This window comes from Anomalospiza imberbis, chromosome 7 (assembly GCF_031753505.1).
Source record: "Anomalospiza imberbis isolate Cuckoo-Finch-1a 21T00152 chromosome 7, ASM3175350v1, whole genome shotgun sequence".
Classification (NCBI taxonomy): Eukaryota; Metazoa; Chordata; class Aves; order Passeriformes; family Viduidae; genus Anomalospiza; species Anomalospiza imberbis.
This window is the reverse complement of record NC_089687.1, coordinates 14,107,505-14,135,159: the sequence shown is the minus strand read 5'-3', so window position 1 is coordinate 14,135,159 and position 27,655 is coordinate 14,107,505. Positions and strand designations below refer to the sequence as shown.

The window sequence follows — 27,655 nt, the reverse complement described above, 5'->3', positions numbered from 1 at the left end:
ATCAACACCTTCTTTCTTATTACACATAACCAGCAACATGAACATGAAGTAAGATTTATCCCTGAATTTTGATCTTAGTACAATGTCTGAATGTGCCATATTTTGTTACATCACACAAATGTACTTTTTATTTTGCTTCTCAAATTTTCTCTCTGGATGTTTTGAGACCTTAAATTTTTAGGGTACGCTTTCTAAATTATTCAGGCTGAAATCACATAAAAATAGAAGACTGGACAGTTGTAAAGGCACCTAGAAATCTGAATACCATCTTTATTTATTATCAAATAGGGAACAAATTTGAAGCTCCTTTACTGCATTGTTGTATAAATATTGACTAAAGCATTGCTGTACAAAGAAGCATGTAAGTTATTACTCAGTCCTCTAAAGACAAAAAGGGGGAATCTTTCATTCATTTCATTGTATTGCTAGAGCCTTTGAAGTCATTCATTCTAGGAAGAAGAGACTCTTAGAGATAATTTACTGTATTTGTGCCTTCTGTTCCATGGGCTATAATGCAAGATGACATGCCAGCTTCTGCTTTCAGTCTTCATTCCTCTTGCATTACTCTATCCACTTTCTCTGAGGTACTCTTCAATGTAATCATTATACTCCAATTTGGCTCCCTGCAGAAATCTTGAATGGTATCACTTGCAGTAAAGGCATTGGTTCCTCCACCTGAGGATTCTTCTGTTCCTGGAAGTAAATAGTGAAGCCAAGAGAGTATTTGCCTCCACAGTGGAGACACTCCTTTGAGATCCATTTGAACTCTCAGGAAGGAGAGGGGGATTGTGCTGAGGGTCTTCACAGGCAGCTGCTGGACATGGAGAAAGGCCAATGAAATAGAGTTTCTGAATTAGAGATGCAGATGAGCCTTTTTCTGTAAAAAGTCAAGAATTGTTTCTGTAGACACTTCCATTTACATGTGGGCTGCAAGAACTGGGCAGTTTCTTCTATTAAACAAAGCACTACTGAAACCATGTGCAAGAAAATCATCGTGGACACCACTGCTTCTTATGAATGGAAGAGGAAAATCTTGGTGGAAAAACAAAAGGATGCCCAACACTCGCTTAATGCTCTGCCACTCTGTTGCTGTACATTGTATTGACTTTCGTCTCTTCACGTACTGGAAATGTAAAGCTCATGAAATGTTTGTCTTCCATACCCTGGAGCACAGGCACCTTTGGGGGAAACCAGGTGGCTGTTTGAAACTATGATTACAGATATGGATAATCTCTGTTTTATCTTCAATTAAAGTAGTGAGTACCCTTGGCATAAGAAAGAAGTATCCTATTTGTGGATTGGATTCACAAGCGTATGTGTGTAACCCAGCTGACAAACCATGGATGTGTCTCCTCAGCAAACCTGTCAGCAGGACAGATGGTGTAAGCTCCCTTTTAGGTTAAAAAAAGTAATTAAAATGGCCTTCTCATGCTCTTCTTGTGGACAGATGTTATGACTGAGTGCTCAAAAATGCACAAGGTGTTGGCCTGTAGATGAAGGTCCTTGTTTCCTAAAGGTGTTAATACAGAAACCAAACATTTGTGACGTTTCTAAAGGGGTCTGTGGCAAAGTGGGGGCATCTCCTCCCTGGCTGGCAGGGCCAGTGCTTTGCTTCTTAACGGTTAGAAGCATGACTGAAAAGATGCTGTTCAAGGGAGCATGAGGAATTATATTTTTGGCAGTGACAACTACTGACTGCTACAGGAAAGGTTCAGGCTCCTCTGAGGGATTTTTTTTTTTTTTTTTTTTTTTTTTTTTTCTGAAGAGGGAGGAATCCACAGTGTTGCATTATATGGCCCAGGCTGTGGGATCTTCTGCTCATGGCTCTCACTCTCACTCTCCTGTGCCTCTGTTCACCATGTTAAACAGTCTTGTTGTACCTGTTTTGTAGTTTAGGGATTTCTACCTGTAGGTACATAGGATCCCATTGTTGGTCAAAAATCCTTGGTCCTTCTTCCACAGTGGAGGGGAATCAATGATTACCATACCTATGACCTTCCCCTCAAGAGAAGTTTGACTATGTGCATGGGAAAAACAATCTTCTGCACTGAGAGAGCAAAGAAAGACAGAGAAAAAAGACAAAAGAAAAGCAGAAGGATACCATGACTGGGTATGGAGTAAACTCAGCAATAACACCTCCTAAAAAGGAAGTAGGTACTATCTGAAGGAGTTCAGTGCCCCCATTTCTTGCCTCTGTGGAGCCTGGACTTGGCAGATGCCTTTTGCAATGCCAATTTGCAACCTCATTTCCCTGCCATGGCTGGCCAGGGCTTGGGAACACGTCCCAGCACAGTGCCTACACTGCAAACACGGCTCTATGATGGCACACAGCTGCTTTAGCATTCTCCTGAACTGTTTTCCAGGGCAGAGTAAGTGTTTTCCATGTCTTAATGGGTAAGATTATAATATTTTACATATGTAATGTATGTATATATATATTTTTTTTAATAATATTTTTTTCTTCTGGAATATTTCAACATCCTCCTTCTGAAATAGTTTATTTGGGATCAGTTCTCTGTCCCTGGACAAATGGAATTTTTTTCCCTGTTCTTTCAGTGAATATATTGTTATCCTATTCTGTTCTAGTCCTTATACCACTGTTACTCCTGAAGGTACCAGTACCTCCAGTACCATCTAACTGTGAGTGCCCTTACTGAGCTCACAGACTAAATTTAAAGTGGAATTAAAGAGTGCTATGACACATACTCAACTTCAGCTCAGGGTTGTCTCAGTCTCTCCCTCTCAGCAGCTTCTCACCCTGTCCTTGTCCCCCCAGAAAGGTTTAAGTCCTCAGTGAGGCTAACTGAACTCTGCAGGTATGGAGCCCTGGAGACTGAGCTCACAGTTAGAGCAGGGCTTTGTTCTCAGGAGCTGTCAGTGTGAGGTCATGCCATGTTACAGCAACAAGGTTCATGATACCACCTTAACAGGAGAAAACAATGTAGCCCTGAGCTGTGTTTCAAGAGATAAAAGAAGTGGAACAACTAGGGGAAGATCCATCAAATAAGATGAAAGAACATCACCAAGAAAAAAAAGAAGGAATGAAAAAACCCCTGTGATGTACTAGTCTATGAAGCACAAAGGTAACAATGAAAGTAGTAACTTCAGAGAGTGCTATTCCTTGTTCAGGCCTGCCTTTGATCTTTCTTTTTGATTCCCACAAGGGCATCTTCACAGCCCTTAGATGTAGAATTGCTGGCGCTGAGCCTTCCCCCGTGGGATGGCCGAGCAGCCCTCCCTGCCCCTGTGATGTACTTTTGCTGTGGCACTAGTGCACCGTGCAGCCCCTGAGCATCCACGAGAGCCATGCATGAGAGCACAGGTGCTGCTGAGGCTCACAGAGGAGGGGGCTGCCCTGGCCCAGCCCCAGGGCAGAGGTGGGTTGTGAACTGTTTCCCTTTTCTGTGCCATTGCTGCAGGCTGGTCAGAGTGTCTTCTAGGCTTCTTTTCCCAGGACAAGCTCATGTGCATCCTCACAGACCTCCCCTGTTCTACCTGCAGCGGGGCTCCCCCAGGAGCATCTGCACCTACTGAGGAGGCAGAACCAGAGCTCTGTCCTTTTGGAGAAACAGCCGCTGTGATTGTTTCCCATACGGTTTCAGAAAGACAGAAAGAGGCCAGAATAACCCTCAAAACTGAAAAGGTAGTGTTGTTCATGGCTTCTGCTGTTTCCTCCTTGCTTGCTATCTACTGGTGAGAAAGACTTGGAGAGTTTGTCATTCCAGGCTGCAAATGAAGCCACCCTGACTGTGCTGGGAAGGTGAGCACCTCCTGTACCATGACACCAGTGCACGGGGCACTTGAGCTTCCTCTGAGCAAGCAAAGGAGTAAGAGCAAAACCAGGAGTATTCTGCAAACCTTGCAAACTAGTGTTTGATTAATTTCAGACAGTTTTAATTAAGAAGTATTCTCTCCTCAGTTAATTATGTGTTTTATGGGAAGTGGATGTGGTTATCTGAAATCAAGCGAGGGATGGAGTTCCTGTAATCTCATTAATACAGGGTATATCACCACTGGGAAGTAAGACAGTGTTAACAGATAACCAGAAACATTCCCCCTTCCCCCTCCCCCCGACACTAATAGGTCCACCTTAAATTAATATTTGTATTTGCTTCAGCGTGCTACATATTGTGATGTACCATCTTTTATATTAAATGCTATCTGTCTTTGTGTTGATTGCATTTTAGTTTTACTGTAATTCTCTGTGTGGAAAAGAGGATTATTCTGAAATAAGGTAGGGTTCAAGCTCGAAATGTCTGGAGCTGATGTGCTTTTAGATGCATTATTTCTAAAGCAAAACATGCACCTTGCAGTCTCTAAAAGTTTCTCTCTTTTTTTAACTTAAAGAGTGACTGGTTTTTCCTTCCTTTGGTGTTCAGGATCTTTTACAATAGCTCATGAAGGCATTCAGATACTAGGCATTCTAAATCAACTGTAGTTCTTGAAAATTTAGACCATTTTGAGGAAAGGATAATAATAGATGTGCTCTTTAACTGCAGCAAATGTATATGTACAAGTGAATGCTGCTAGTGAGTTTATTATGATACAGAATCATGAAAACAAAAATTTTTGGCCCTGTAAGTTTTCCAGTTGACAGACAAAGAGAATGCAACAGGTGAATGACAGAAATTAAACAGGACAGTATAGGAGGTAGACAGCAAATAAAATGTGATCACCAGGACAGCAGGAATCACATGGACCACGGCCTGCTTATTTTCCCCAGACTCTATAAATATCTTTCTGCAACAAATGCAGACTGTAGAAAACTACAAATGTCCACTTTTATGGCTTTGAATCTTAGCCATGAATTGAATAATTTACATTACTGAAGAGTGAAATGGTGCAAAGCTGTTTGAACATTGAAAGTAAATTGAAGTCTTTTAATGGAGACATTTTGCAAAGGAAAGGTGTGGGAAAGTCAAGCAAGACACAGAATAACCTCAAGGGTGATATGCTTAAGCTTCACTGAATAAACAACAGAATGATTTGATATCCTTCCCAATAAGCTTTACAAATATTCCTGCACTGTCTGAACGTATTTCATCCTAGCAAGATAACAGGGTGTCAGAAGTGGCAGCATTCGTACCAAGACTCCACTCTGCCATGCTCCCCAGTTGAGTGCAGGGATAGTAAATTTCACAGCATCTTTAATCTTTGCCTCAAGTGTAAATAACTTCACGTGGGCTTTTTTTTTTAAAAAATAAAAATTAAATAAAGTCCTTGCCTTCTTGCCGGTTTAATCTCAGTGCTGATGCCTGTGGATGTTTCAAACGCTCAGTCCCCTATTTTTAAGTCATTTAACTGGTTCAATAACTGTCTTAGCCTTTGCTTTGATAGTTAAATCAGTTCTTAGGAAAGAAAATAAGCTTATCAGTGAATCATAGCCAAAGGTTTACCTTTCCTTAGAGCCAGTTGCAGATTATATAAAATAAATTTATGCCGAACTTTCTTGAAATGAAAGGGACTGAAGAGGCCAAATGCAAGAACTGCAAAGCAGCAGCAGTGAGGGGTTAGTTAGCTGCCCTCATGATACCATAGATGGCCACAGACAGTTGCATCTCTGCTGTTTGCAAGTGTTAGCGTTCAGGAACACACATAATCACGGGATATGATTATATGCAGGTGCTTTTATTGCAGAGCTCTGGGAATCAGGGGTACAGACCCAAATCTGACTCTGACATGGCTCTCAAGCTGAACGTATTTTATATTCTATCACTATATAACTTACATATTAATTATTAAACTTATATTGTTCTATTGTGTACATTGACTTTATCCAAGCATGAATTTCTCGTGATCTTTCTCAAGCCCCTGACCATAGTTTCCCATGATTATTCTTACGATTAAACAGTAATTATATTTAATTACTAAACAATCTTCAGATCTAACAATTCCATCATTTATCATATACCAGCTGCACAGGTGCAGTTCTAGCAAGTATAAGGCCTATACTTTCCCAGGGTATTTTTCCAGGGCCTACTAAGCTTAGTTTTCCTTCTAACTCTCCAGATCCGCATGATTTTAAACCCTTTTACTATCACAAGGAGTGGCTGCCATCATCACACCTGTCCATTACTGTATCTTTGCACGAAAAGCACAAATGAACTAACATAAGACAACTCTCATGAAAAATTAAAATGTTTAGAGAGCCCTTAGACCTGAGCTGGAAGGACTTCCCCAGGAGAAACCTCCATGGGGTTTGAATCCACGGAAAGACCTCAGCAGTGGGAAATGCATCTGTGTCCTGCACAGCACTTGGTGGACATCCAGTAGCCCTGGGGTCTGATTTATAAGGAAATGGTATAGCCTGTACCTCTCTCTCTTTCCTATACTGCACAATAATCGTGGCTTTTGGCTTTTTCCTAAAAGTCTGGTTTGTCATGAGATACCAGGGGAGGTGTGTGAGGGGGTGCCAGAAGGATACCTCTGGATGAAATTTCTATTGCATTGGTTCTTGGTATTGCAGGGCATTTGGCTTAAGAACCTAATTGTAGGGACAAACTGAGCCAGAAATGTAATACTGAGAAAGAACCCCGTGTCCTCTAAAATAAGACACGTTAGTCACTTAGGTCAGAGTGAAGTCAAGACAACAGAATAAGATTTTAAACTGCTTCTTTCTGTTGACATTTTTTTCTGCCAGCTACTAAATCTCTTCATGCTTCATTTTCTTAGTTTAATAGAAGATAATATTTCAAAAATTTAACTTCCTCTTAAAATGTTTTCAATTTTCCTTTATTTTGGGGGACAGAGATTGACAATTTATTTCTTTCCTTCACAACTGAATGAACTATAAAGGTTCTATAAAGGTAAATTTCTATGGTTGCCTTTCTGGGTCTCTTGAATTTTTCACAGATTAGCAAAAAGACGTTTTGTAACTTTGTCTTGTTTGCAAAGTGTAAGAAAGTTACACAGTGGAGAAATAAAAAAAATATGGAACACAGAATTAGAAGGAAAACACGAGAACAGTTTCAACAATCACCTTGATTAATGAGACACTCTGAAAATACGTTTTTTCCAAGACTAAGGAGAAAAGTTGGATTCTACCATTGGAAATAGTATTTTCATGATTTCTTCTGTATATACAAGTCTGAAGTCATAATTTGGGCCATACTTTTCCAGCTGGAGTAGCCTTTTCTGAAATGAGCCCTACATTATAGCCAAGAGTTGTATATACTTACTAAGCATTTGAGCAGAATTATTTGCTTTTAAATGAAGATGTATTTTAACTTGCTGCTTCCAATTAGAATAACAATAAACATTTTCCCTAATGATGATGACATGCAATAGTGGTAAATTGGAAATGCAAAAGCTTTTTCTGTTGGTACAGTATAAGTTACAGTGTCATTAAATATATAATCAGCCATTTATTGCTTGTGTTATTTTTGAGGCACTTAAATGAAAAGTTGATTTGTCTCTTATTAGGCCTCAATAAATGTTCCTTTAATAGTCATAGGGTGTTTTAATGCTTTACAGAATCATTGTCATTAAATTGAATGCAGGACATTGGACTTAAATAAAAGAGAAATGGAAAAACTCAATAAATCAGGATAATAAAAGCTTTTCTTTGTGCTGTTTGAATTGTGCTGAAATGGATCTGTCTCTTAAACTGCCTTACAAAGGCCAAAGTAGCTTAATTGCTTTAGGGCTTGATTATGCTGCATGAGTCAGCTGTGAGACTGTGGCAGCAAAAGACACATTTCACCACAGAAACTTGGGGATGAATTTTGCTGCTGTATTGGTAGACTTCCCTCAGAAGCAAAGGTCAGGTTAGAGAAATATACTGCAATGACTTCTGCATTATGGGAAACTTTCTTCAATATCAGGGACATGTGGAGAATGCAGAAGGCACAACACTTGGGGATAATTCCTTGCCCTTTTGTATTGATTTTCTTCAGCTCCTATGGGCTACTCTGGCGTTCAGTGCCAAGACATGAAATGGCTCATAAGCACTTCATGAGATATATCTTATGAGGTATATAAACTATATATATGATATGACATACATCTTAAACATATTGGTCAACATTATCCTGAAAAGCAGACATTGACCCTGATAGCTGTGTCCTAAACATCTCAGAAGTGTTATCTTTGCATGAATGTCTTCAATGTAAACTTATTCCTGAATTTGTCTATACATTTGATTTAAAAAAATAGTAGGTTCTTTTAAATCATACTTTCTTGGCCAGCTCAGTTATCCAGATGAAAACTAGACTTTTATGATGCAAATTATTAATGCTCGGTCTTTTCGGGGTTTGACATCTTTGGCTGAAACAAGAATATAGAGACCTGATCTGTTGTGAAATGATCCCTTGAGCCAGGGAGATAAGGATAGTGTAACAATCCAAGATTATCTGAATACAAGAGTTGAAGCCACTTGGAGCTGCTGCACCCCTCCAGGTACTTTGTGAGCTGCCTAAGATGGCATCGTGCATCAAAAGCCCTTCACACATCCTGCTGCTCTGGAATCTCTGTGGCTTCTTTTATTAGTTAAGTTTGACATCTCTAAACTTGAAAGTCCTCTTCTTCACTCAGCATTCAAATAGCTGCAGATGAGGACATGTGAAGCCCTTGTTTTCCTACTTTCCCCTCTATTATTTGGTATTTAATTGGTCAGCATAATTTGTTTCTCATGGATGCAAATGGGAGGACAAATATAAAAAGGACCAAGTAGTCATGGCAACAGGAAATATTTCATTTAGCCACAGAGCATGTATGTAAGGATGGGCAGTGGGAGCTTTCTTAGAATGGCTGCCAATTCACTTACCCTGTAAATAGAGAAATAAATACAGAGGCATAAAAATCCCTGAGTGATGACATGTCCCTTTGCAGCTGGTATAGCTTCAAATATGAACTGTCTATCATGTCTAGGTATTGTTTACTTTCTTCTGACCCATTATGTAAATATTGTTCTTAAAAGTGTGCTTTCCCTTACTTTATGATTTAACCTGCTTCCTTTTATTGAGGGCTTCATCTCATACAAATATGACAGGTTTGTATATTACTGCAAAAAAGTAAAATATTAGAGGCAGATAACTGCTGATGTCATGCTCTAGAGATTTTCCAGGTCAGATCTCTGACATGGAGACTCATGATTTCCTGAAAAATTATCTTAGATTCCAATAAATCCAGCACATACTAGTCTACAAAATCATCCTCTGATTATGAAGAGCAGCCTGGTTTAATAAAGCCTAGTGATGTTGCATATTTTGGAGCTTGTGGTACCGTGATGTACAGCAGTGAATACAGCCACAGCCACAAAATTTAAAATAATAAAAAAATAAAAGTAAAAAAAGCTGAAGATGTTGGGGTCAAACATTGTGCAGAATCCAGAGACTCAAAAGAGACGCTTGATAGTCACATTATTTATTCATCCTTTTTCTCTCCATACAACAATTTTCTGTTTAAACATTTTTCTCCATAGACTGTCCCTCCTTGCCTTAAAGGAGACCTGCAATGCTGCAAGCCTGCTTGGGAAGTGAGCAGGGGAGTGGCCCTTTTCCATGGGAGTGTGCTGGGAAGACATAGAGTTTTGCCTGGAATGGATGATGAGCCAGTTTATGGTTATCAATTATGGTTTATCAGTTTATGGGTCAGAATTAGAGACGCAATAGACTAGACTAGAAGCCTGTAGAAATTGCAGTGCAAAATTCACTGGGTAAAACCTCCATTCACTTTTGTACAAGTAGGATTTTTTTATTCTCTAATCCCATTCAAAAAAGGCTACAAGGAGGCTTGAGGAGCAAGACTGGTATTAGATGGTAATAGCTATAGGGAGGTAAGTGTTCATCTCAGTTATGTAAGTGTAAAACCAATTAATTCTTCTAGATTTATCATGGTGCAAGAATAAAATTAAATTAGGATTAATCAAATTGAAATCAGAACAACCACACTGTGAATTAATAATTCTAAGGTAAACTACCCTACCAGTTCCAGTTTCAGAGGGATTACATTGGTGTCCTAGGAGACAGAATATAGCTACTTTTTCCTGGGACAGCAGAGTAATTTTTCTCCAGTGATCTGAACCCAATTATTTATTTGTATTACACTTCTTTTTTCCTTTCTATTTTATTGTATTAGAGCTTGTTTTTTTTTTTTTTTTTTTTTTTATATTGGCTAACAGTGATGAATCTCTTTGAATAAAGAAGCAACAAAGACAATACACAGAAAAAGAAATTTAACAAAAGTCATGATAGTTTAGAAAATCCATTTCAGATAATTTGGAAGTTCCTTCTCATGTTGAATGTTGAAGACTCATCAACATAATAAAGTAAAAATTTGCAGCATCTCTTATCATCTGTTTTCTATGGTACATGTGATATGCAAGTTAAAACAGAATCCTGTGCTTTATGACTTTTCAGTTTTAAGTACAGAAAAGACATGATAAAAGGAGTAATGAACTAAGGAGGAGCTGGAAAGAATTTAGATTAAGAGATAAATAGCCCTTCTGCTAAATTACATCTGACTCCCATGGAAGAAAAGTTTGTTGCTTCATAAATGATGACACAATACAGCACTGAACAAAAACTTTCACAAAGGAATTTTTCCTAAATGATTGCTTGTTACCAAATACTATGGGAGTGGAGTGATTGGAGGACTTAATTTTTCTGTGGCTCTCCTTAACTGTATGTGGCAGTCAGGTTGTATAAATAATTTCAGCAGTGCACATTGTAGGCTACTGACAGACAATGTTATTCCCAAATAAAATTACAATTTCTGCTAAGTTGGCAGGTAATACCAGGGATAAAAATCTGAAGGTATAAAATTCTGGAGGGGAATGCTTTTGTATGTGGACATTGTGAACCTCAAATCACTGAGCCATGGTGGATGATTTAGGATATACAATCTTATTAACTCAAAGTCCAGCCCTGCCCCCTGGACTAGATTAATTTACCATCCTTAGTGAACCCTCACACTCACATCCTGGGATGGACATAAAACTGATGGACAGCCTAAATAATTAGTCTGTCTACAGGTATGTGGTAAGGACAGATCAAGCACAGACAAGATTTATTTCACCAGTTAACTAGTTATTACCCTGTTGGGTTTGTGTGCTCAAACAAGAAATCTGCTGGGTTGGAAAATATTCACTTTGACATTTCTTTAAATCACAGACTGATTTTTTAATCTCCTTTTCGAGGTTCACTGATTGAATTTGCTGTCACTTTTGTTGTGACAAATAAAGCTTCATGTGTACTCTCCTCAAGCCTCTCTGTAGTGATTATGTTACACACTTGTGCACTCTGCTTACTGTAAGTCAGCTAAAGCTGAACTGAGCTATATCCCAGACAAAAGAATTTTTTTTAAGAAATATGAAATAAGAAAAATGAAGAATCAGATGCAGGATAATAAGAGCAGGACTAATTAGTCTTCAGTTGATGTGAATATAATTTTTTTCAGTGGAAACAGTGAAATATTGTTGAGACATGCTTGTCTGCTTTACTACACAATTTGTGAATATGTTTATCAGAAGAGAGCTTTTACTAGCACAGAACCTTATGAGGCTCCACTGTTAACTTCCATCACTTGCTACTATACTTTTTCCAAATACAAAAATTATTTTAAAAGGAAAAATTAAAAATTCATGGAAGTAGACATATTTCTGTATGTTTAGAAATTTTCTGTGGTATTTCAAAATTATTCTTTGATGGAAAAACACCTGTTCTGTGACTTTAACTTGTTTGATATTCTAACTAATAGGTAGAGAAAGGAAAAAACCCCGGGAACTCTTATATGTCAAAGGACTCCAGTGGTTATCTGTGAAGCCCTGTAGGGCATTGAGGCAATTGATTTACATTAACAGTTATAGATACTGGTCATTCATCTCAGAGAGACGGTTTGGGAAATCTCAGCCCTTCTGTAAAGTGTGACGTCATAAATATTTGCCTGAGTATGTCAATTGTTCTTTATATGCAGTGGATCTGGACAAAGCCCCTAAAGAGAGATTAGAAGACTGAAGCATTTAGGGCCTTACAGCAATATCAAGGATTATCAAAGCATCTCTATGCGGGAGAGCAGAATCGTTGTGTCAGACCATCTCTGTCTCCAGGAGGGAGATTGGTCAAATCTCTTTGTAGAGAAGGGGAACACAGTTTCTGTTAGGATTATACCCAGCAGGAGACAACTTAGCTCCCTTCGAAAGAGGAGCTTTAAAAGATTTCATTTGAGAACCAGGCAGCTCAGAAAACATCGTATTACAATTGAGGACAATTAACGTCTAACGAGAGGCGTGTGGAGTTCATGCTTAGTTTATGTTTCTGCATCTGGGGGGTCTCTCTGTGCTCTCACTGCCAGTTCCTATCAGCTTGGATTACACTAAGCTTCAAGCATCCGTGCAAGCAAAAGGTAATTACTTGAAGAGCAGCAAATCCAAGGGAGAGTCTCAAGGATGCTCTTATACTTTATCTGATGCCTACCAATGTGTTGCCTGTGTCTGTTACAGGAATTCACAATCAAGTCGTGCTAAGAACTTTAAATAAGTATAAAGATTTTTCAGATGAGATGTGAAGTTTTACAAAGTACATACAGGACACCAGTATGATTGCTGTAACAAAATGGAAAAGCAATCAGATCATTGCAAGCTCTCAGGATCTCTGTTTCTCCTTCAGGGTAGGTTCTCCTTTAATTATCAATGCCAGTTCACCTGCTTTCCTGAAAAAAATACAGTGTAGAAAAAGGGAGTGAAAATGCCATGTATTTCTCTTCACACAACCTCTTTCCATTTTTTCAGGCCTGGGAGAGGTATTTGGCCCATGAGAGGATCCTAATGTCCTCATAGTCATGAAAAGTGTCAGATCTCTAGTCTTTGAGAAACACATCTGGATTTCAGATTAGCATCAAGGTAGGAGACTCTTTAGTGGCTCTATCATCCCTATTTAGTTTCTGTTATAATCTGGCCATGCTGATCGCATTGTCTGCTGATGACTTTGGGTTATTGTGCTGTTTCTCATGTCCTTCTATCTTTGTATTGTGCCTGTAGATCTGGGCTCAGAATTACCTTTTACTATTTCTCTGCTTTGCTGACCCTGTAGTCACTCCTAGGTGCTATGCAGAGTGGGTTCTTGTATTCAGTCAGAAGCTTTCTTCAGTTTGTTTCCATCTACTTGCTGCAGGCTTCAAAATGTTTCAGCCTAGTTCTGCACAATATAAGCTAGGTTATAGGGAAGTGATACAGACTTTGATTTAGGGTCAACATTTACTAATTTCCTTGCCTGGCAAGTACCTGGCTTATCTGTTTTGTGACCTGAAATATTGTCTGATACTAGCCCCTCTCTCTGGTTAAGTAAATGATGCATTTGCAGCTTTTTATGTGCTGCTAAAGGCTTTTAGCCATTTCTTTCTCACAGTCTTTCCTGAAATACCCTGTTGCTTTGCCCACTTCACTCCACCCAACCAAGGTCTGGAGTTACTGTGGTAGTTGGAGATGATGCTACTCCTTCCTCAAAATGGAAGGGAAAGGTCCTTTGCAGTATCTCACAGGCAGAGAGGGACAGATACTGTTCACAGTCCCAGCTCTTTGTATTGAGAAACCTGTACCACACTGCCTTTCCTTGCAGCTATATCATTCAGAAGCACCTTCCTTCCTCTGGCCCTGGAATTTCTGCAGGGCCCAGTCACCCACTGCTTAACTGGCCAGAAATGGATAATAAAAAAGTATACTATTGAGATTACTGATAATTAAAAGGTGTGAAATAAAACTGCATGGCAATATTTTAGCGTGCAAAAGGTTAAATGAGAATGACTTTAAAATGATTAATTTTCCCAACTGAAAACATCAAAATTCACAGAATCACAGAACCACAGAATGGGTAAGGTTGGAAGGGAGCACTGGAGGTCATCTAGTCCAGCCTCCCTGGTCAAGCACAACCCTCTAGAACATGTTAACACTTTTGGCAGTCATAAAGACAGTAAGCAAAATTTTGTAGCTTTTAATGTGTAGAAAGCTTGAGACATTCTTATTGAAAAGGAATTCTAAAGAAAAGCAACACTTTTCATAAATGGCAAATATTTGGTTTGTGACAGCACTAAATATTGCTTGATTTCAGTTTTTTGGGTTCTATTCTCAACATAAGACTGATCACATTTTCCTATCTATTAGACCGCAGCTAATTAGCATGAGAGTCACTAAGATGGTTGGTACCACAGGCTATAAACCCTGGTCAGTCACCTGGGATAGGAACTGAGCCCTTTGCTTAATCTCTTCTCCACTACAAATGTAAGTAACAGAATAGAATAAGATTTTTTTTGAGCCAACACTTCTTAAAATTTAATTAGAATATTCATTAGAATATTTATTCACTGCTCAAAAATTCAAATATAGCTTTTTGAATCAAAATTTATTTTTTGAGTAAGCAGGAGGGGACAGAAGAGTTCATGGTGAGAGTTCTGTTTCTCCCTTGAAGTCTAATCTGGTGAGTAGTTCCAGAACCTGAACTGACTCAAGACAGTGACACAGAATATCTTCCTTACCTGACAGGTGAAGTAGTGCAGTTGAGCTTGCTCATGAGAAGTAGAAATGGCAAAGCTGGGGCACAGTGATGCTGGGAAGCCTTAGAAATGTGTCTTTACCGGTCGCTTTGCCATTGGGAGGGCTCATGAAGGTACTTTACTTATCCCAGACCTCCAGGAGGGACAGCAGCCCTTGCCTCCTTAGAGCTGCACCACAGCCAAGAAAATTGTGGAGCTAACATTTCTTAATCGGGGTGAGCACTCTGTGGAGTGAGCTGCATCAGATACTAAGCATGTGAGGTGTTGGTGTCTATGAAATACATTGATCTGTGTCCAGTTGTCAGTGAAAGGGTTTCCACCTCTCCACTGGTGCTCCCTTCATGTCTCTCTTATCATTGCATTAACTTCTGAGCTCAGAGATGGGAGACAGGCAGAAGGAAACTGCATCCAATCCATTGAGCAGGGAGCTATTCTGTGGCTGGGTTGCAGCTTATTTGTTCCCAGACACAGAAGAGCTGAGGGAATGTAGCCTGAGAAACAGCCCAGCTGTCCCTGTGAGCTCAAGAGTATTTGCTTTAGAGCACTCTAGTCAAGTGAAATCCTTAAGAATGTCCTCAAATAAGTATGAGGCATAAACCTATATTTCCTTGGAAGGAAAGTAAGACGTAATGTACTCCTCATGCAAAATTTTTTTTTCTAGGAGTCTGTCCTTGGAATGGAAACTTTGAAGGTGCAAGGGAAGCAGTCTTTTTTCCTTCCTACAGACTGTGTCCTGGTGCTAATTATATTAATAACAAGAAAAGTCCCAGGCAAATTGAGTGTCCAGTCTCTTAGGGTGTACATCAGACAGGTAATAACACCACAGGTGAAACCTTTCAAAGAATACACCTGGAAAAAGTTCAGGGTTGGAATGGGATGTTGAAAGAAAAGGGTTGGGAGTGGTGGTGGTGTTGGAAAGGAACCATGTCAGTCATCTAAGCCGCACGACATCCTAAGCAGCCTATTGATCTTCTATTCCGAATTCACGCAGGGCGACTCCCTGTCATAAAACATTCAGCAGCCAAGATCAATAAGAGATGTGGAGCACTGAATCGTGCTGCTTCAAAGTCATACTTGAAAACAACAACAAAAATATCACTGCTACTCAAATGTCACCAGGGCACCAGCTCAGTTTGGACCCAGCTCAGGAATTTCAATGATAAAAGTTTTCTTCCTGTTTTTCCAAGTGGGAGTCCAGCTGGAAGGTGACAGGAACTGGATTCAACGATGTGACAGGGAATCTATTTTCTACCCCTCTCTGTTTACAAAGGAGGTTCAACAAGAAAGATAAACCTAGGTAACATGAAGCACTTGCTGAGGTAGAGCTTGTCTTGTGCTGTGAATCTGCCAAGATTTAACAGTTCCCTGGCTAGGATCACATCCTTCAGCAGCAAAATGCAAGGGGGCTGAGAAATGCATTATATCACATCATGAAAAGATTATATTCTCTTTACAAACATACCCTCCCCACTATGATGTGTATCAAATTGCTCAGTATACCCATTAATATATAACACCCAACTGAAGTGCCTTCTGGAGAATAAATTGTCCATTGAAGTTACCTTTCACTTCTTTTAGTCTTGTTGTCATGTATCTCATTACTGTATTGTAGACCAAACAATGCTAATTCTATCATCTCTCCTCTGAGGTTGTATTTCCATGTTTCTGCTTCAATAAAGGTCATTGGCATCTGACAGTCTTATGGCACAAAAGATTCATTCTGTCCTTGCATGGCTCTGAGCCCAATGGTTGCCATCACCTCGTTCAGAGTGAAGGGGAGGATTGCTTTTAGTAGTCAACAAAAACCCTGGGTGTTTGTTCTGTTTCTAATGATTTCCAGAGTAATTGATGCTTCTAGAGATGAATACTTTACAAAAGCACAAATTGGACAGCTGGGCAAAGTGACAAGCAGGGATTCAAGTGGGAATATGCAGCACTGAGATGAGCTCAGAAAGCATCTGTTGTCATAACAGCATCACTCTGTGGCAGATAAAGAAGCACAGAAAAACCTGGGTGCAAAAGCAATAAATATAGGCATCAAGGAAAATTTAACATTTGATTTCAATAGATTTGAATGGCTTTACTGTAGGGGCTCTGTCTTGGGATGGTACCATGTGGTAGCTTGCCTGAGATGGCTGTAAACAAAAACCAGAAATTGAAAAGCCATTGAGGAATAATATCAGCTTGCTTATGTAAAGCCCCATATAATTACAGCCTGTTTCTGATGTTAAAACAAAGTTGTTCAGAGCTGTAATGGCTCATCCATTAATCACATGTTGATTTTAGTATCTGTGTTTATTAGGATAAAGGGTTAGTATTACCTGGACAACCAATAAACCAAATTTCTATAATGCTTTACTAGTTAGACTGGGAGTCATACTAAATATTCTGGAAAACTACAGTTTCGTTAAATAATTTTCAGTTCTTGAAGCTGTTGATTCCTATTCATAGCAAACATAGAAGAGGCCTGGATTCTTCATTCTCTGTTTTTCTGTTCCAAGGTCAATAATTCTGTTCCTGACTCTTTCTGAAGAAAAGTTTCTGAAGGGTGTTCTTGTAGGTGACATTCTAATTTATGATTCTGAAGGAGGCAGGGGGGAATTAAGTGACATGATGGAAAGTTTGTTAAGTGTAATCAACAGTGAGGATAAATGCTGTTAGAGATTTCTGCATATTAATCTGGCTTTGTTTTGAGCTACTGCAGCACCTGTGACAAAACCAAAGGTTATGAATTTGGAATCATAAGCTTTGCCTCTCTGGCTTAGTATAATATAGATCTCCAATCAGTAAACTGATTGAGCTGGACTGGACTGATCTCCAGGACACACAGCGGGTAGTGTGGGCATTTCAATCCAGTGCTGTGCACAACATGACTGACTTACCACTCTTACCCAGAACAGGAAGACTTTCCTGTAGGTGCTGAGCCATTTCTGGCAGCCCTGGTGGATGTCTCAAACAGCACTACAGGCACTGGAGAACTGAAAGTGCCCCTGTGGGCTTCAGCTCCAGGTTGAACCTCTAGAAATAAATATTCAGTGGTGTTTGCATGTGACATAGGGACTGAGCTCAGTCACCTAAGCCGAAACCCAGAGCATTTGGGACGTGGCACCATGTCTGTGATTCTGTATGGGGCAGACAGGGGTGGCACAAGATCTGTGGGGGACTTGGGCATGCTTTGACACTGAGAAATGTGGCTGGAAAGGAGCTATAGCAATAATTGAACACAAGCTCACTGGAAGTATGGGGAGAGATGGCATTTCTGTCTAGCAGAAAAAGGGTGGAAATTTAGGACTCTAAAGCATAGGACTCTGGTGCTTGATTATGTAGACTGGAGACACCTTAATTTAGAGGACCATAATTTTTTTTAGAAATGATTTCTACATTTGTCCTGCATCCTTGTTCTCACATAAATAATTTCTATCTTTTTCCTTTTCCTAGATTTAGCTGTTCTGTTTTTGCCTGTTTATCTTGTCTAGCAGTTCTCTAAAGCATTCATTAAAATTCTACTTTATAAATCTTAAGTTTTCAAAAATATGAAAAAAAAAATGTTTGCAAAGAATAAATTGTCATTACTTGAAAGTGTCCCTGACCAGATACAGGATTCGTGATTAACCCTTAACTTTCAGACAAGAAAGAAATTATTTTTCTTATTGTTAAGGAAAGTAGTCATTGAACTTAACTACCAAAGGTTACATTGGATTCTTCAGTACTAAACACGTTTTTTTTAAAGATGGAACATATTTTTGAAAGAGATTGTCATCTTCATCATATGTAATTATATCTACAAGAATGTGAAGAGCTTTGTGTCTGTTTAATAGATGAGCCAGGTTCAGCTTGTAATGAAAACATAGAGAAGCCAGGTCTTTCATAGTGATGTGGGAGAGGTGTGTAATCATCAAATTGCCCATCTCTAAGGCAGATGCAGTTTTCCTGACACACATGTACTTATTGTGGTCAGTCCCTCTTTTCAGAGAGATTGTTTTTTATTTTTGTCATGGGCACCTGCATGAACGGAGAGACACAACTCCATCCTGTTTATCGTGAAAACACATTTTCATCATGTAACAAATAGTGCAAATCCTTGTTTTCAGATAAAAGATCCTGTTCTGCTACTGCAGAAGTTTTCATAACCATTAACTCCCTTTGCTTGGTTTACCAGGCAGCAAACAACAGAGGAGTTTTTTCCTACCATCAGTCTTCAAGGATGAATAGTGACTGAGAAAAGACTCTGCTACTCACACAAAATTTTCCACTCCCTCCTGTCATCTTACAGGAAGCATTGATGTTATTTTTGGGAAGTATTGACTCCTTTATAGAATAGAGGGCTTATTAAATCAAAATAACAGCAACATTTTCAGCTGCTTCATTGTTATCATTGCTATTGTTGCAAGCCACTGCTGGAAGCTGGGAAAAAAAAGAAAGGAAAGGAGAAATAATGCCAATAAAGAATAGATACCCCAATGTATCCTGAGCCAAAGATAAAGTGCAACACATCTTTTTTATGGCTTTTAAGTACTTGGTAGTCTACCACTGAGTTCATAATCATACTGAAAAGGCAGCAGTGCCACTAAGAAGGACAGGAGAGCTAAAATTTATAGAAAGAATGATAAACTGGAAATGACAGAGTCACAAAAAGAGGGAAATGCTGTTCAGAGGTTGTGTTAATGAAAGCATTGGGTGTTGCAAGCAGAAAGAGGGACTTTATTCCACTTCCATCACTAACTTACACTGAGTCAATTTGGGGTGAAATGTGTTTTTTTTTTTTTAACAGAGGGGTCAAATTGTAACAAGTGAGAGGGAAATCAAGGAAAAAAGTATAAAATATGGAAAATGAGTGATGTGGAACCTAGAGTGTCTGGTGCCCAGGAGAAACAGAGCTGAAGGGTGACAAGATACAAAGCACAGCAGGGAGCTTTTCTGTGTTTGCTGGGAACTCTGAAAGAAATTGTGAAAATGGGAGGATTTCTTAGTAGCATGGAAATCTATTCTGGGAAAGAAGCAGCATGAGCAGGAAGCAGGAGATTTTTAATTGTACAGATTTACGATTTTAGGAAATGCAGCAGGGAGTAAATGTAGTAATCCAGGAAATCCATTTAGTTTTTGATGTGCTTAAGTAATAAAAATCGATGTTTCTAACTATTTGGAATACTGTCTTTCCAAAGTTTGTTCTCATACCTTGCTGTTTCTCCTAATTATTTTTTATTGTTTACTTTATTCCAGTTTTATACCTTAGCAACTCAGTGGCAGTGGTTGACTCAAGGATGCACTGGAGGATTGAAAGTTTCAAGATGACAGTCAGTGAACAAGACAGCATAGAGAAGTTGACCTGAATATGATTGACAGTTATTATTTCCCAGGAATTCTCTTTGAAACTGAACACAAGTGTTACAGCTGGACCTGCAGTGACCTATAAAATTTAAAATGTCCAGTCTGTTAGGAAGTTCTGGATTCTCAGCACTTTTATTGTCACATAGAACTGGGAAAAAACCCCGAACCAAAATGGGTGTTACTTTGTTATTCACTGTCACTCCAGAAAAGGTCAGTACATGAATGCCTTTGAACCAGCTCAAGGAGAGAGAAGCCTGTTAGGAAAACACTGGATGCATTTTTCCAGTGTCGACCTACTTACCCTTCAGAATTGTGGAGTGACCCATCTGGGTTTTTCCAACTGCACAGCTAAGTCAGGGACACTGACACCTTCTGTTACCTTGCTTGTCCTCCACACTGGACCTTGAGCAGGAATACTGGTGTGGGGTTTCTTTTTGGCTGGGATTGATACCTGCAGTGTCAAGGTGCCAAGTAAACGGATTGCCTGTGGTCCTTGGGGGTTATCCAGCAGTCAGGATGTTGTGACACCTGTCAAATGGATTTTCACTTTCTGGATGACTAAAAAGCAAAATCTCTCTTATCCATTTTCAGTTGAATTGGGGATTTCTCAGGTTTCAAGGTCATGAAAAGTGTGATGCTTATCCCCTCCGATGTTTCAGGATAGTTTTGACTGCTTTTGCACTTTGCATGGATCTGATGCCCTCTCCTTCATCATCTCTTGAGAGATTAATTGAGGTTATTCATGCATCAGTGGCAGCCTGTTGGAAATGTCACCAACACGACATGATGAAATGTCGGACTGAATAAAACCTCTTTGGTCAAGCCCAGACCGGTTAAAGGCAGGCACCATATTCTTAAACATAGAACAGGAACAAAACAATAATAAATATTGTGGAAAGGCCAGTAGAAATGTAAAATGTTTCCCAGAATTTCCATTGGAGAACCTTTATAGGACATTGAAAACCAAGTTAGTGTGCAGGTTGTAGTATATAAGTGCTAGCATATAAGTTCTATCCTGCCTTGCAAAAGACATTAAATGGCTGCTCATCTTGGTTGCATGAGAAAAGAACACGGTGAAACTGTTCCTTCAGTTATAAGCATGGATAAAGTAGTTAAAAATGGTTCTCTTTGTAACACTCCACAACAGTTTTGAAGGCTTCTTTTCTGTAAATACCTCTGCATATTCTTTGCCTGTGCAGTATTTTGTCTTATAAATGACTCAGGAACACAACTTTACTGCCTGTTTTGCAGTAAGGAGCCTTGTTTTTCTAGCACCTGCAAACACTCGGAGCAAAAGAGACAGTTCTAACTGTGCAAATATCTCTGGCTTCTACTATTCACAAAATATTTTTTTCCACAAACTGAAATTATATATGGTTAATTAATAATGCAGCATATAAATTTCTATGCAACTCTCCTGCAGAGCCCATTGGCATGATTTTATTTTGACTGTAGGAATTTAATAACCATCAAGAACTTTTTTTTTGCAATACAAAACATCTTGTGTTGGCTGCACTCAGCCAGCAGCTAGGCTACTAAAGGTGTTGTTTTAAAAGTGGATTCAAGCTAGTTCTTGTGATCAGTTCCTGTAGCTGATCTGATTTAATGCCTTTGGAATGAAGAAGTGTTTCATTGGCTGGACTCCCCTAGCTATACGAACTTCTTTGTCAAACAGTGTTGATCCTTGAAGGATTTGGGAGGCACAAGCGTGGAACAGATTCTCATCATCTGCAGCCTGCACTTCCATTTGCAAGAAACAAAGTGTATTACTGCATAGACAAAATTGTGTTGAGTAACCTTCAAAGATTATAATAGAGTATTTTGTTCTCATCATAGTTCAATCTTCAAGGCTCTAATAGAGTGGTTGCCCTGAAATCTGACCTTCTCAAGAGGTGAAGAGGCTGTGACTCTTAAACCTCCTTGGTTCCTGTAACAGATAACTGAGTTCTTCCTGTGGTGTGCCTAGTCCCTCTGTGTACCTCCCTCTGCTCCCATCCTGTGCTGGTACTGAGCATGGCTGCCAGATCCACCCCAGGCAGTGTGGGATTGAGAGCCAGGGGAAGGGATTCTGGGGGATCAGTAACTCTCCATATCCCTTGGGAAGGGGTAGAGAAAGGTGGAGATCAGAACTGTAAGACTCTATTACCTTCTACCACAGATAAGCTCTTGGTAGCCCAGTGACCTGCAGACCCTCATGGAAGGTGAAGCCCAGCATATCCACCATTGCACAGCTGCTCTTGGTGTCCCAGATGGTCTCCTTCCTTCAGCCTTGCTACAGGCTTTCATCTTGTAGCCCTTAATAATACACCACTGTAGACAGCTGCCTACTCTGCCTCTATGTAAAACACACTGTACAAATTAGTTATAAATCAGCCATTCCAATCCAGTGACTTGCTACCCTGGTAGGCACAAATGGTGCTATGAGTTGTGAGAGCACAGAGGATCAAGATCCTAGTCTTAGGTGTAATGCCTAAAAAAAGAGCAATAAATACAAGAGGCAGCAGCAGCATGACCAAAACAGAAGAAGTATAAATCATGCTGTGGAATGAGGTGCAGTGATTCACCTGCTATGCTGGGTGCTGCTGCCCTGCAGACAATCTGACAGCACAGCAGAAAAGAAATGCAACACACCAGAAATAAATACTCACCCTGAACTTGCACAATGCTATTCATTTTGTTTTAATATATTTCTTCTTGAAATTCAGCTGAAACCCATGGCAACAAATCATCCCAGCATCAATACAAGGTAAATGTGTGTGATTAAGGAAGGAGAGGGACATCAACACAGTTGCAAGCCATAAAAGTTAACTATTGTTAGGTTTCGTCTGTGTGACATGGATGCTCTTGATATTTCACAGATGTTGGCTTGCCTTTCATCCACCCTTAGGCCTTCTTTCTACATTATTGGTCATTTAAAAAATTACCAGTTTCGTTTCACAATATAGTCACCAGCATGACCAGTAATAAGGTACAGTCAAAGAAGATATAAAAAATGGCAAAGACAAACTTAGAAAGGGAGTTATAGTTAAACTGAAAGTAAAGAGTCAAGATACCTTGAGAGAGGGCCACCTAAAAGGTGGAGGTCCCTGGATCTGCTGAGAGTGAAGAAGTAAGGACCCTTGGGAATCACCACTGGCTCTGGAAAAAAGTGTGCTCAGGACCAAGCATTATAGTGTTCACAGCCAAGTAGGAGGGCTCTTAGATTTTATATGTGAATCAGCAAAAGCTAATGAAGGTATATGTCCTTCCATTTCAGAAAGTTTTATAAACCTATTGCTAACTTGCTGCAAGAATCTGAGTTAATCTCTGTCATTCAGTAACTCATGTATCCACATGATAAACATGGGAAGTGTTATTTGCCTACTTGGAGGATTGTGAATGCTGATTAATACCTTGTGAAAATGTTATAAGATTATTTGGAGAAAGTAACTGTGCCTTGCCAGTGTGCAGCAGCAGATTTTTCTGCTGCCAGCCACAATAGGAAGTGATTTGTCTTCTTTCACCTCTCTGTCCCTCCTTCCTCCTACCTGGTCTCAGCGAATGCTTTCTTGCTCTTGGTTTTTCGCTGATAATGAAACTACTTGCCAGACCTGGAGGCCAACAAGCACTTATCTTCCATTTTCCAAATTGTCCTCTAGTTACTGCCTCGTACAAGCAGACAAAGGGTTCATTGGGTTTTGCAGGTCTCTATGATAGCATGTGTCCTTTACCTCTAATTTGCACAGTGGTTTTTTGTGCTCTATATGCCTATCAATAGTTATATTCTTACGATTTTTTAATAACCAATATTATCTATAAAAAAACCCCAAACTGTAAAAGAATGTGATCCAGACACAACATGAACGTACTATTATATCAGGGGGAATTTACCTTACAAGCTTTTCTTATTTAGCCCTTTGGTCCTTCAAATCCTTTGCAATTTTTTCTTTAAAAAAAGCCTCTGTCCTTGATTTTGTGTAGATTTTCCGAGATGTGGCTACTTAAAGTTTAATTTTTGTGGAGAAACGCTCTTAGAAGTGTTCAGGTTGTCTAATTTTATGAATTCATGAATGCAAATGGGTGCAGATATTCTAGTACAGAAAGAACATCTCTGGATTTCCCTCAAGGACCAGCAATGCATTCATTGCACAGCTACAGGATCATGCTGCTGATTTGCAATCCCTGCCCCAAGGATTTTACTGCTCTCCCACATGGAAAGAGAAACAGCAAGGGAAACGCAACACAACACTGATAAAAGCTGAGGTCCTGGCATGCTGAAAAGAAAACTGGTTCTGTCCAATATTTCATGGGCACCAGAGGTAAATTGAATGGAGGGAGGCAGAAAGAGGGAGTCCGCTAGGGCTGTAGAGATTTACAGGTAACGTGTTGCAGCAGGTGAGACAGTGATGAAGCCAGAGAGAAAACTGCACAGATAGGCTGAGCTTCTCCAGACCATGTGTGAGCTGAAGCCTCTTAACAAAATGAAAACACAGGAGACTACAAAAATTGATTAGAAAACCCACCTGAGTGGGGCACCTCTGACTTAACAGAGGCTTGTTGCAGGGGAAAGCTTTGCTTTTGAGTTTTGGGACTTTTTGGAGTTGGGTGTGTGAAGGGGGCTACTCTGACCTGTGCTCAGGGCAGGGCACAGACCCTGCTCTGCTGTGTGTGACAGATCTTGCTCTCACATGTGTGACTACACCTGGATGAAATGCGGCTGTGAGAGATCTCCTGAAGTTGAATCTAGGCAGATGTTTTCTGTGCAGCAGAAAAATCCCTGCAGTGTTTTTTTCAGTGCCCAGCTAATGAGGGAGAGAGTGTGTTTTATCTTTGTTACCACGGAAAGTTAACCACAATCCAAGCAGTGATTTATAGGTAATGAGTCCTGTCACACTTACAATTCATGCCTCACATGAAAGTCATCAGCATACCTACCGCTGATCAGAAATCCAGGTATATTTCTCTGTGTTTTATTCACAGTCTAATGATCTGCCAAGGCAAAGGCTGGATTTAAAGCTGATTGCTATCAACATTTACATCTGTGAATGCATCTGAATGCCAAAGAGCATTTAGGAAATCAGCTGTCAGATAATTGCAGCAGAGGATACTTCCATTGAGTGAGGTAGGAAGGAACTGCAGGGGCTCAGGAGTTACTTGGAAAGAGGAAGCAGAAGAGGAGCAGAAAATAAAAAATATCTCTTTTGGACACTGGTAGTGGGACAGCTAATGAACAGCAAATGTCTGCTGTGGCTCCACTTGCCCGCAGTGGGATGGGGTCAGAATTTCATACATGCAGTTGGTTTAAGGATGGTTTTGTCAAGAGAGGGAGTGAAATATCCATGGCTGCACTGGAAAGCTTGCTGATGTCTATGGAGGCTCACATGGACCCCAGACACTCAAGGGGAGATATTCCCATGCACAGGACACACTGGCTCCAGCCTGGGTTTGCCTTGGCTTGGCTGGGGAACCCCCCTGCTGCCCTCTGAGGGGTGAGCAAATGGAAATGTGCCCATGGCAAGGTCCTGTTTGCTCCAGTGACCAGGCAAGAGGAGATGGGGCTGCTGTCTGTACTTGTAATTAGTTTCTGTTCTGCACTGTTCCAAAGGTACTCTTTGGAGACCAGTCCTTCCTAGGAGCAAGGTTCTGCTAGCAAATCTGGTATTTGAAATCTCATGGATTAGTGTGTTTCTTTAGTGCCCTATCAGCACCTATCAAAGTCCTCGAGAATATTGTCATTTCAATAGAAGCAGAAACAAATTTTGCTTTATTTTACTTAATTTTTTTTTATTGTATAAGACAGAGGACAGGTTAGGAATTTATCAGGAGAGTTGTACTAACAATTACTTTCCCTTTGTACCTGGGGCAAAAAAGGCAAGGCAAAGCAAGAGATGCATTACTTTACCTTACACTTTTGCTGGACAAATGTGATGAACAGAATACATTTTTTGCACTTTGGGAAAAGTTGTCCCACATCTTAATTGATTTTTCACTTGCATGAACAATACATTTAACAAATGAAAACATATGGATATTTCCAAAATATAGCAAGCTTCACTGTATTTATAAAATATAAAAAGGAAAATACTGTATTACAAGAGGAAAATGCAACAAAAGAGAGTGAATTTTCCTTAATTTTCTGGTTTTTATGATTATTTAATTACTTGCTTATTTAATGTTATGCTAATTTTTTTAGAGTCCCCTTAAATTTTAATGTAATAAAATGTAATTTAAAAAAATGTTTTTCTTCACTTATCTTCTGTGATATGTCCTGACTGTTCTCAACAGTTATCTAAACATATGCACAGTGTGCAGTGAAGAGACTAATGTATTCTCCAAATAAGATGCATAACTTGAAAGGCACCAAAGCAAAATTTCTTCTGAAAAATACCACATCTAAACTATTTTTGACAGAAAATTTGATTGTAAAACATTTTTCATGTTATATGTCATGTTTCTACACTAATCTGAAGATGTACTTGAAAAAGAAAGAATCCAAATGAAAGCAAAACCCTGATTTTTTTTTTTCAATAAAACATTACAATGCCTCTGAATGGCAATGATTTCTTTAATGACATTTTCCATGGAAAAATTAAATCTCTTTCTGATTCATCATACCCACAGTGTAACAAATACCATACAATTTGCCTAATAGAAAATACTACCTCTGCTTCAGCAAAGAAAATGCACTCACACAGAATCATATTCAGAGTCCTGCAAGCTCTCTGATTTAAAATTGATGTAGCTACTGCATTCTTAAAAATAAGGTCCTTTTTTCAGGAGAAATAATGTTCTTTTATTTTACCCTCCAAAGTGCTTTAAAGCCTTTTTAAATGATAAATGCCCAACCCTATTTTGTTTAGAGGTGACAAAAAGAAAAACTCGCTTAAAGAAATGGGGACTGATTTATGGTGAGAATCATTAACCATTAGCAGAGTCTCAGATATTGCAGCATGGAAACTTTACTGGGACTTCGAGATTTTTTTTCCCCTATGGTTTATTAGTGAATATTTACAGCAGTATTAAAGGACTTTTTATTTTCCATAGGAAAAGGTAGACTTTATTTTTTGTGGGAGAAGAAAAAAGTGTCAGAAAACCAGGACAAAATGCTGGTTCAGACTGCCTCGAGGTCAGTTTGTTCTTGCGTGAGCTGCTATGATGCCACAGTGAATTTTTTGTCAAGCACCTCAAGTTTGTGCTGCCAGGCACTGGAGGAGCGTGGCTGATGGCAGTGGGGGCATGGGCCAGGCAGGCTGCTCTCTCTGGCGGCACAAACGCACATAGCTCGGAGTCAAGCTGAGCCAGAATGTTGCAAATGACATTTCTTTCTGAGATGTTTGCTGCGGAAAGAAATTCACCATTTCAGCTTCTTATTTTGAGGCTGAAAGCATTGATGGAGTTCGCACTTCTCTTTTTCCTTCATCTTTCATGAGGCAAAGGAGGTAATGGAGGAGATGGAAAACTGAGAGGATATAGCTGGGACTATGAGAAATTTGGGTTTACAAAGTGCAGTTGCCTAAACTACAGTTTAGCTAATTGCATGGACAAGATCTAACTCATGAAAGGTATTTCAAGGCTGGCAGAGACCAATTCTGATCAGCCCTTGATTTTTTAAATATGACATTTGAAAGATGATGAAGGGTATAAGAAAATTGTTTAGATTCTTTGGGAATTCACAGTCCATACTGCCCTGAAGAAACCCACAAATTATTCATCTAAGTGCTCAGCACTTTGCAGTATCATCCGCTCTAGAGGGTATTTCATCGGGCAGTATGCGATCATTTAAGCTTGCAAGTTGGAAGAAAATGTATTGAATTAAAAAACACCAAGGGAAACCAGACAAGTCAGAATTCTGTCATGTGAAATA

At 39.5% G+C, this 27,655-nt stretch overlaps 1 long non-coding RNA gene across 1 annotated transcript; it reads right to left on the bottom strand.

Annotated features, from left to right (window-relative positions):
• Positions 1 to 382: 382 nt before the first annotated feature.
• Positions 383 to 2,851, bottom strand: LOC137476971 (uncharacterized). The gene is made up of 2 exons (XR_011000758.1): positions 2,707 to 2,851; positions 383 to 693 (listed from the first exon to the last, which is right to left on the bottom strand). It is a non-coding gene; the product is annotated as an uncharacterized lncRNA (long non-coding RNA).
• Positions 2,852 to 27,655: the final 24,804 nt, after the last annotated feature.